The sequence below is a fragment of the Sinocyclocheilus anshuiensis genome, unplaced genomic scaffold (genome assembly GCF_001515605.1).
Source record: "Sinocyclocheilus anshuiensis isolate Anshui unplaced genomic scaffold, SAMN03320099.WGS_v1.1 scaffold1093, whole genome shotgun sequence".
In the NCBI taxonomy this organism is placed as follows: Eukaryota; Metazoa; Chordata; class Actinopteri; order Cypriniformes; family Cyprinidae; genus Sinocyclocheilus; species Sinocyclocheilus anshuiensis.
Window position 1 is genome coordinate 466496 of NW_015555782.1, and position 9267 is coordinate 475762.

Genomic DNA, 9267 nt, shown 5'->3' on the forward strand with positions numbered 1-9267 from the left:
TCAAATACACAAAATAATGTTCTTTTTAGCAGCATCATATGACCCCTTTAAGACAAATGAACACTGGTAAACAACAATTTTTTGAGGGGACACTACATGATCATAATGCATTTTATCTACAATAGGATAGAATAGAAAGAAAAAATACTTTTTGCAGGAAAAAGGAAATTAATTTATCTTAATTTTCGACATACATGTTAATGGGATAGTTCGTCCAAAAATGAAAATGGTTATCATTGACTCATCCTCAAGTTGTTCAGCTCCACACTCCACACAGACACAAGAGCGCACATTTATCTAGGTTAACACTAGATCGAGCGGCCATGTAAAGTTGCTAATACTTACATATTTCAGATGATAAGCCATATTTGAGGTCGATGAATGATAGGCTAGTGTTTGGATGTCCTGCCCAATGTACTGTATTACCACATAGACCAGCCGTTAACGATCTGTCTGTCACGGACTGCGTGACTTCACCTGTGGAATTTATTTATTTATTTTTATTTTATTTTTTTCTGCGACTAAGCGACTAATAAAATTTTGGTCGACCAAGCCTCTTCTAGTCGACTTTTAGGGGGCAGCTCTAAACATTAACATGTCATTCTGTTTACTCAAAAACATTAAAAAGCACTTCATTTGCACATTTATTCTCCTGATTCAGCCCTACGCAAAGTGTGCTGGGAACTAAAAATCGACTGCACTTTTCAGTTGAAGAAACTCAAATGATTCTTGTAGTCCCAAAACCAATGGATGAAGTAAATCATTTTATTGTTCAAAAGTTTGGGGTCAGTTAGATGTTTTGCTTTGAAATAAATTAATACTTTTATTCAGCAAAATGCATTGAATTGATCAAAAGTAACCTTTTTGAACAGAAATGCTGTTCTTTTGAACGTTCTGTTCATCAAATAATCCTTAAAAATATGAATCACGGTTTCCACAAAAATGTTACGTAACTGTTTTCAACATGGCTAATAATAAATGTTTCTTGAGCAGCAAATCAGTATATTAGAATGATTTCTGAAGGATCATGTGACACTGAAGACTGGAGTAATGATGCTGAAAATTCAGGTTTGCATCACAGGAATACATTACATTTTAAATTATATTAAAGTAGAAAACAGCTACTTTTAATTGTAATAATATTTCACAATATTACTGTTTTTACTGTATTTTTGGTCAAATAAATGCAGCCTTGATGAGCAGAAGAGACTTTCAAATACATTGAAAATGTATTACCAACCATAAACTTTCAAATGTGGATACATCGATGAGTGCAAAATGAGTCAAACACTGTACATTTTAGTCAGATAGTGTACATATGCTAAAAAATAATTAGACACCAATATAAAGAGCAAGAAAAAGTGTTCCACAAATACTAATTCAGTGAACACGTTCTGTGAAACACAACATTAACGAAAGAGTTAACATGAGAGAGAAGGACTTTATGCAACAGGAAATCAGAGAGAGCCTCCATCACTGCCAAGAGGAGCTGAGAGAAAAGGAGCAGCTGCAGGGGCCGCTCAGCCAAATCAATATAGAGAACTTGAGCAGTTCACCGTCTACAAATTCAGTAGACGCAATGAAAGACTGCAGGTTTTAAAAGCCAACAAATTCAATACAAAGAGGTGGTCTGGGACTTGTAAATGGCTTTTAACCAACAAAGCCAAAGGCATGATATGTGGTAGGGAGCATTAAATAAATCCACTGGTTATAAAGAAAGATGGACATCCGTGATATGGAGAAAAAATAGAACGGACGTCATAGAATGAGTCTGTAATTCGACTTAAATCATATTAAGCATCAATATTTGGGCAAAATGGTAATATAATCCAACGCTCTCCATTGACTTTGTATTGGGGGAAGCTGCCTCCTTGTCATTTCTGACTTATAACAAAAAACAGAGCAATGCCTAAAAGCTGCTATGTGTTCTGGGTTTTTTAGCTTGTTTACTGTACACCTTGTCACATAGCAGCTTTTAGGGATTGTTCTGTTTTTTGTTATAAGTCAGAAATGACAAGGAGGCAGCTTCCCGCAATACAAAGTCAGTGGAGAGGGTTGGATTGTTTCCCCCGATGGGCGTGGTTTTCAGATTATCTCGTTTATCAGTAAATTCTGTGAAAAGATCATGTTTTATCCTTCACAAAGCATCTGGTTCAGTGTTTCAAAGGCTCCACTTTCCTATAAAATAAGCACCAATAAAATGACCATCAATATTACGGTTCAAAATTTTGGGGTCAAGATATTTTTAAATGAATTAATACTTTTAATCAACAAGGATGCATTAAATTGATCAAAAGTGAAAGTAAAGACTTTTATAATCTAACAAAAGATTTATTTTTCAAATAAATGCTGTTATTTTTAAAACTTTCTATTGATCAAACCTTTCTGAAAAAGAGAACCACTGGACTTGTTGGTGGGCTCTTTTGACTAACTACCTAGCAACCACATAGTATTTTTGCTCTAGAAATCTGCTCTAGAGAAACACACAGCTGTAAGATGGCTGGAATGACGGATGCATGTCTTATAAGAAGCTATTTTGACTAGACGACTGGCGTATTCTCAGGGTCATTAGAAACTCTTATGAGTTTTATAACAAGCACTGCTAGCTGCCAAAGACAGTCGCCATAGCAACAAGCTCTCTGATGCAGCCTGATGCAGGGGGAGGGGTTTTGTTGCCGCTGTGCGCTTTAAAGTGTCAACACCCACAACATACACTCAAAAACACACACGCGTACACTCTGACTGAGGCCTTTGAGCATTAGTCCGTTTTTTTATTTGAAACTCATAGTAATTCAACCATTCAGTTTCTGCTTCAAGAGCTTCTGATGGAGTCTTATTAAAATGTTGCATAAGTCAATCTATGTAATTGCACATCTTTGTGGGTGTTACTTAAAGGTGAAGCATATTAAAGTGCACTTTTTTCCTGTTAAAAATGTTTTTAAAATGTTTTTCAGTAGTCTGTTTCAGGAGTCTGTGGTGCTATCAAAAAAACACCCTGACATGGCAACACAGGATCAATACGATGAAACTCAGAGCAGTAACTGATTATATGTAATCTGTATTACGTAATTCCAAAAATTAAGTACTTGTAATTAGATTAAATTGCATTTTTAAATACTTGGAATCAGACTACAGTTACTGTATTATTGATTACATGATTACATATTATTCACTCGATAGCAATAAATTATTCATAATTTATTGGTTCTCCCTAAATCTTCTTTTTCATCTTTTAAATAAATTTGCTTTTCAGTAAACTCATAAACCCCCTGCAGTTCCTAAAGTTTGGGAAACCTTGATATAATTAATATTTAATGCACGTCACGTTGTCAGTGACAACAAATGGAATATATTTTCTTTTTCTTTGCATTTTTAAATTCAATATGGTACAATATTATCCTATTTAAATCAATGTGATAAACAAGTTAGTTCAAAAGTAATCAAAAAGTAGTCTGATTATATTGCCTAAAATGTGTAATGTAATGGATTATGAAATTTATGAAACTAACTACAATTTTTGTCACGTAATTTGGAATCAGTAATGGATTACAATTAGTAAGTAATCTACCCAGCTCTGATTATACTTAACAGCAGAATATATGTGCAGTTTTCCTTGAAGCAAAAGGAATTTTATCCTAAATATCAACTTTTTAAAATATTCATTACAAGTTAGCAAGGGATCATTTATAAAATAATCTCAGGCAAGATTTTTCTGTAAAAAAAAAAAAAAAGTTTTTCTTTCGCTAGAGAAATTATCTTTATTTTCAGAAAGTCACAACATCTGAGAAGAAAAAAAATCTTTGTAAAGCTACAGACTTATCTAATTTGTCCAAGAATAGTCCAAGAAAAGAAAAGTTCAAATTGAGACTCAAGTCTCTTGACTCATTTTTGCCCCATGACTCATCTGTTTTTGCTGCTGTGCCTTTAAGAAACACTTTGCTTTTTGTTGTGGGGTCCAAATATTTTTTAACCATCTTATCCAAAATCCAAAAGCCATGCACAATATGAAATTGCAACACAGTCTGAGCTGAAATATGCCGCATAAATGAGTTGTCAGACTGAAATGATCAGGCATTTTGTTAAAAATAACTTGAGTTGCTCGTTTCTAACATTGGGATTGTTAAGAATGACAGGTGCTACACACAGTTAGGAATAGCACAAGGTTTGGCAGACTTTTCCATATTTTATGGCTTGATGTTTAGGAATAAAATCTCTAGTGCGTTCTCCTTTTAAACTCCCCATGACCAGACCAGCCAAATGTCTGCACAAAAAACATCATGTAACTGCAGACGGTCTAGTGTTAAAGGAATAGTTCTTATATATTTGCTGAAAATATATTCAACCTTAGGCCATCAGCTTGTTTCTTCATCAGAACAGATTTGGAGAAATTAAGTATTACATCACTTGCTCACCAATGGATCCTCTGCAGTGAATGGGTGCCATCAGAATGAGAGTCCAAACAGCTGATAAAAACATCACAATAATCCACAAGTAATCCACACCACTCCAGTCCATTAATTAACGTCTTGTGAAGTGAAAAGCTGCATGTTTGTAAGAAACAAATCCATCATTAAGGAAAATACGAGTCGATAATCCATAATATTGCTTTCTCCAGAAGTCCACTCCTTCTTGTCCTCAAAATCCACAGACATATTTGTTTAGAAATGTTTTGGGATGTTTTCGCTTATAAACTGTGCTTGATCTGTGCATGTTTCTTTTTTGGAAACATAAGAGAGATGTATTTTTCACTGGAGAAAGCAATGTTATGAGCAGAGGACTTGTATTTTAGCTGGAAGCAATGTTTTAATGTTTCTTACAAACACACAGCTTTTCACTTCACAAGACATTAATTGATGGACTGGAGTGATGTGGATTATTGTGATGTTTTTATCAGCTGTTTGGACTCTCATTCTGACGGCACCCATTCACTGCAGAGGATCCATTGGTGAGCAAGTGATGGAATGCTAATTTTCTCCAAACCTGTTTTGATGAAGAAACAAATTCATCTACATCTTGGATGCCCTAAATTGTCAGCAAATTTTGATTTTAAGTGAACTATTCCTTTAATGCATCTGTAGGTCATCAGAAAGTTGTGGAAGTTCAGAAGAGTTGATTTTGCAGACTCATTTCAATAAGCAGTGTTTCTGGGAAAGAAGTTTTGAGTTGTGAAAGTTACAGTACATTTTCATAGTACATAAAACTCATTTCTTTCAAAAGATCAAGGAAAATGTGATTGCTCATCGTATGACCCCTTTAAGATAATGACAAACCTGCGAATTCAAAGCACTAGATCTCTATTCCTGTCTGTTGGACAGGAGATTTACTACAGTACAGCCCTTACACTGGTCTCATCTTCATTACTGCAACTCACTGTTGGCTGACGGCCCAGTATGAGCAATAAAATGTCTGCAGCACATGGAGAATGCTGCAGCCCAGCTGATCCTAAACCAGGCCAGATATTCATATATATTTCCTCTGCTATGAACCTGCTATTGATGCCTGGATCAAGTTCAAAAAGCCCAACAATGCAATCGGTCGGGTGACATAGCCTGGTGGTTACTATAGTGTACACTGTTTTTAGTATTAAATTAAATACAGTACATTTAGAATGGACATTTGAAGCAATGCATTCTGGGATTGCTTTATCCTGAATGATCAAAGACTGTTGCCATATAATTAGATTAAATTAAAGGTTTAGGTTTCTTAAGGCTGCATAATCTTGTCGCCTCCTATTTAGTATTTGTAACAGACTACTTTTCAAAAGAAATTCATTCCTTTATTCAGCAAGGATGCATTAAATTGTTCCAAATTAACCATAAAGACTTTAACATATTACAAAATTCAAATAAATGCTGTTATTTTTAAATTTATACTCATAGCAAGAATCCTGATAAAAATGTTCCACAGAAATATTAAGCAGCACAACTGTTTTCAACACTGATAATAAAAAGTTATGTTTCTTGATCAGCATATCACATATTAGAATGATTTCTGAAGGATCACTGAAGACTATAGTAATGGTGATGAAAACAAATTAACACTTTTTCTCCCTTGTTGTTGGTAGACCACAGCAGCAATTTTCTTAAATGGAACTGAAACACTTTTGCAAGTCTCACCAGATAAGAGAGTCTGCTAAATGCCTTCAATATAAATCTAAATGTTTTGGTATTTTGTGCAGAGGCACCTGCATATTTCAGGAGCTGCTCTTTTAAAAGGTCATCTTTCAGCACTGTGAAGAAAAATGTCAGTGCAAATTGAACAGGGCGGATGGTAGTTAACGAATTAAGAAATAAATTAATTTGGCACCAGTTGTGCAGGAGCCACACTGAATTTATTGAAAAACTGAAAAATGTATGAGTCTAGGAGAGAGATACAGAAATAATCATGCCTAAAGAACATTTGCATTTTCCAATTCTGCACTCCCAAACATATGCACAAGACATTTTTCTGTCCGTTTCACAGAAAAGCATTGATCTCAGACTGTCACATAGACATTTGATGGAAAATTGCTGCAACACATGCAAATTCAAATGTAAGATTTAAAGAGTACCACTGTAATACCATGATCATGTAAAGCTGTGTATCATGTACTGTAAATACCATGTAACATGAATATGGTAATCAATGCACTATACAGTCTTAAAAGCTCTGAGCACAACATTATACTTTATCAGTGGAAAATACTTCTAAGGATATACTTCTACAATAGAATTCAGAGGAAATGAGACAGTATATAACCTCACAACAATCAGTGATATACAGAGGAGGTTTATGAATCATCATAATGCGCTCACAGGCATTCTGCTACTCGCTTCTGAAGCAACTGTTTACATCTGGGTCAGTGAGGGTATGATTTCAATACTGCTCTTCAATCAGAGATTGAGCCAGTCATTCAGTGCTAATAACAGGAACCACACATTGTCACATGTGGGGGTGGACCACTCTGCTGATGTAATGGGTCGACAGAGACGTGAGGCGTGCAGATCCATTTGCAAAGCTTTATTCACAGACATGGTCAGAAACAGGCAGGGTCAAAACACCAGCAAACAGGTATGGCACAGCAGAGACATACGGAGAATCCACAAACAGGAAATAGTCCAGGCGAGGTGTAAACAGAGTCCGAAACAGCAAGGCAAAGGGTAAATCCAAGACAGGCTATAAGCATCAGGGCAGGCAGAGATCAGACAGGACGAGGTAAACCAGGCTAGAATCAAGACACAGGTTAAACAGGTAAAAACAGGACTGACTAGAACTAAACTCAGGAAACACGGAATGGCTCCGTAAAGTCGTAATCGCTAGGAGAGTGATAAACGCAGACAATACTCTGCATTGAATGGTTGTCTGAGACTGATTTTTATAGTGCGTGTAATTGGCTGCAGGTGTAAACGTAATCAGTGAAATGGAGCATGGGAAATGTAGTCCATGATGACATGTGGAAATCTGTGTAGTGTGAGAGTCAATATAATCAGAAGGCAACCTCTGGTGGCGAGCAGACGGAAGACCACGGACCGGATTCGTGACACTTTGAGTGGTTCTCAAACTTTTTTGGTCGTGCCCCTTTTCAAACCTATAAAAAAAAAAAAAGACCAGCGCGTCTCACTAGGAGAGTGAGTGTCGGACTTGTAACCCGAAGGTCGCAGGTTCGAGTCTCAGGTCCGGCAGGGATTGTAGGTGGGGTGAATGAATGTACAGCGCTCTCTTCCACCCACAATAACACGACTGGGTAGAGACCCTTGAGCAAGACACCGAACCCCCAAATGCTCCCCGCAGCAATATGGCTGCCCACTGCTTCGGGTGTGTGTTCACGGTGTGTGTGTGTGTTCACTACTGTGTGTGTGCACTTGGATGGGTAAAATGCAGAGCACAAATTCAAACGGGTAATCCAACAGACAGATGACAATCCAGGCGAGATACAAACAGAGTCCAAACGACAAGATGAGAGAGAAAACCAAGACAAGCAGAAGATCAGGAAACAGACAATAAGGCAACATGACGTGACTAGACTTAGACTAGAACTAGAAACTAGGACAGGGAACTGGCTCCATAAAGTGCTACCATTAGGAGAGCGATAAACGCAAACAATACTCGGCAGTTTGAGAAGGATCTGAGTGAGTGTAATATAGTGTGTGTGTGATTGGTTACAGCTGTGTGCAATCAGTGCAATGGATGATGGGAAATGTAGTCCGTGGTGACGTGTAACAGTCTGTGTAGTGAGAGAGTCAATACGATGGACGAGTGACCTCTGGTGGTGATCGGACGCCCCCCCAGGGCCTATATTGAGATAGGTGGCTTCCAGACGCTCCTATCTCAATATAATCCAGGAGGGCGGTGGAGCAGAGGCGGAACAGGGGGAGGGACGGAGGGCCAGGTCCATGTGGAAGTGGAGAGACCGGGGACTGAGGCAGAGCCGGCAGAGCAGAGCACCCAGGCGGAACCAGCAAAGCAGAAAGCCAGGGCGGAACAGGGAACCAGGGCGGAGCAGAGAACCAGGGTGATGCCGGCAAACCAGGAAGCCAGGGCGGAGCAGGAAACCAGGGCAAATGGAGCAGAAGACCACCACGGAGGACCAGACTGATCAAGAAACCATGGCAGAGACTGAGACCTAGGAAAAGCAGAGACAGACAACACATACGGAGCATTCACGAAGGACCGAGGCAGGAAATGTAAAGAGTTCATTAACAGTCTCCTTGGCCATGACGGACTGGGCTGACAGTTCATAATTAGACTCACTGACTAGGATTGGTAAGACAGACAGTTCAGCAGACACATTTGGGGAAATAGAACAGGCATACAGTTCATGAATGGATATAACAGCTATATTTAGACCAGCAGACTGTTCAGATTTAGATTCCTTGACTGAAACTGGTAAGACAGTTGGTTCTGAGCTAGACACACCTTGGAACACTGAACAGACAGACAATTCCTCACTAGGATCACTAACTGACATTGGCAAAACAGATGATTCAAGATTGGGTGCACAGACAGAGAGTGAACTAACGGGCAACTCAAAATCACATGTGTTGGCTGAAACTGTACAAATTGATGGACTCATTAACTGGGACTGGTGGAGCAAATTCATTGACTGAAACAGGACTGACAGAAAGTTAATTTACGCGACAGGTTGGATTGAGAGTTCATAGGTGGCTTCCTTGGCCGGAACAGGACAGGCAGAGAGTTCACAGATGGCCTCCTTGGCCTGAACAGAACAGGCAGAGAGTGCATAGGCGGCCTCCTTGGCCAGAACAGGACAGGCAGAGAGTTCACAGA

General features: G+C 38.4%; 1 protein-coding gene across 1 annotated transcript in view; it reads right to left on the bottom strand.

The window, feature by feature from the left end:
* The window catches only part of LOC107674750 (NT-3 growth factor receptor-like), a 160854-nt gene that overhangs the window by 98955 nt on the left and 52632 nt on the right, over positions 1-9267 (bottom strand). The window lies entirely within an intron of this gene.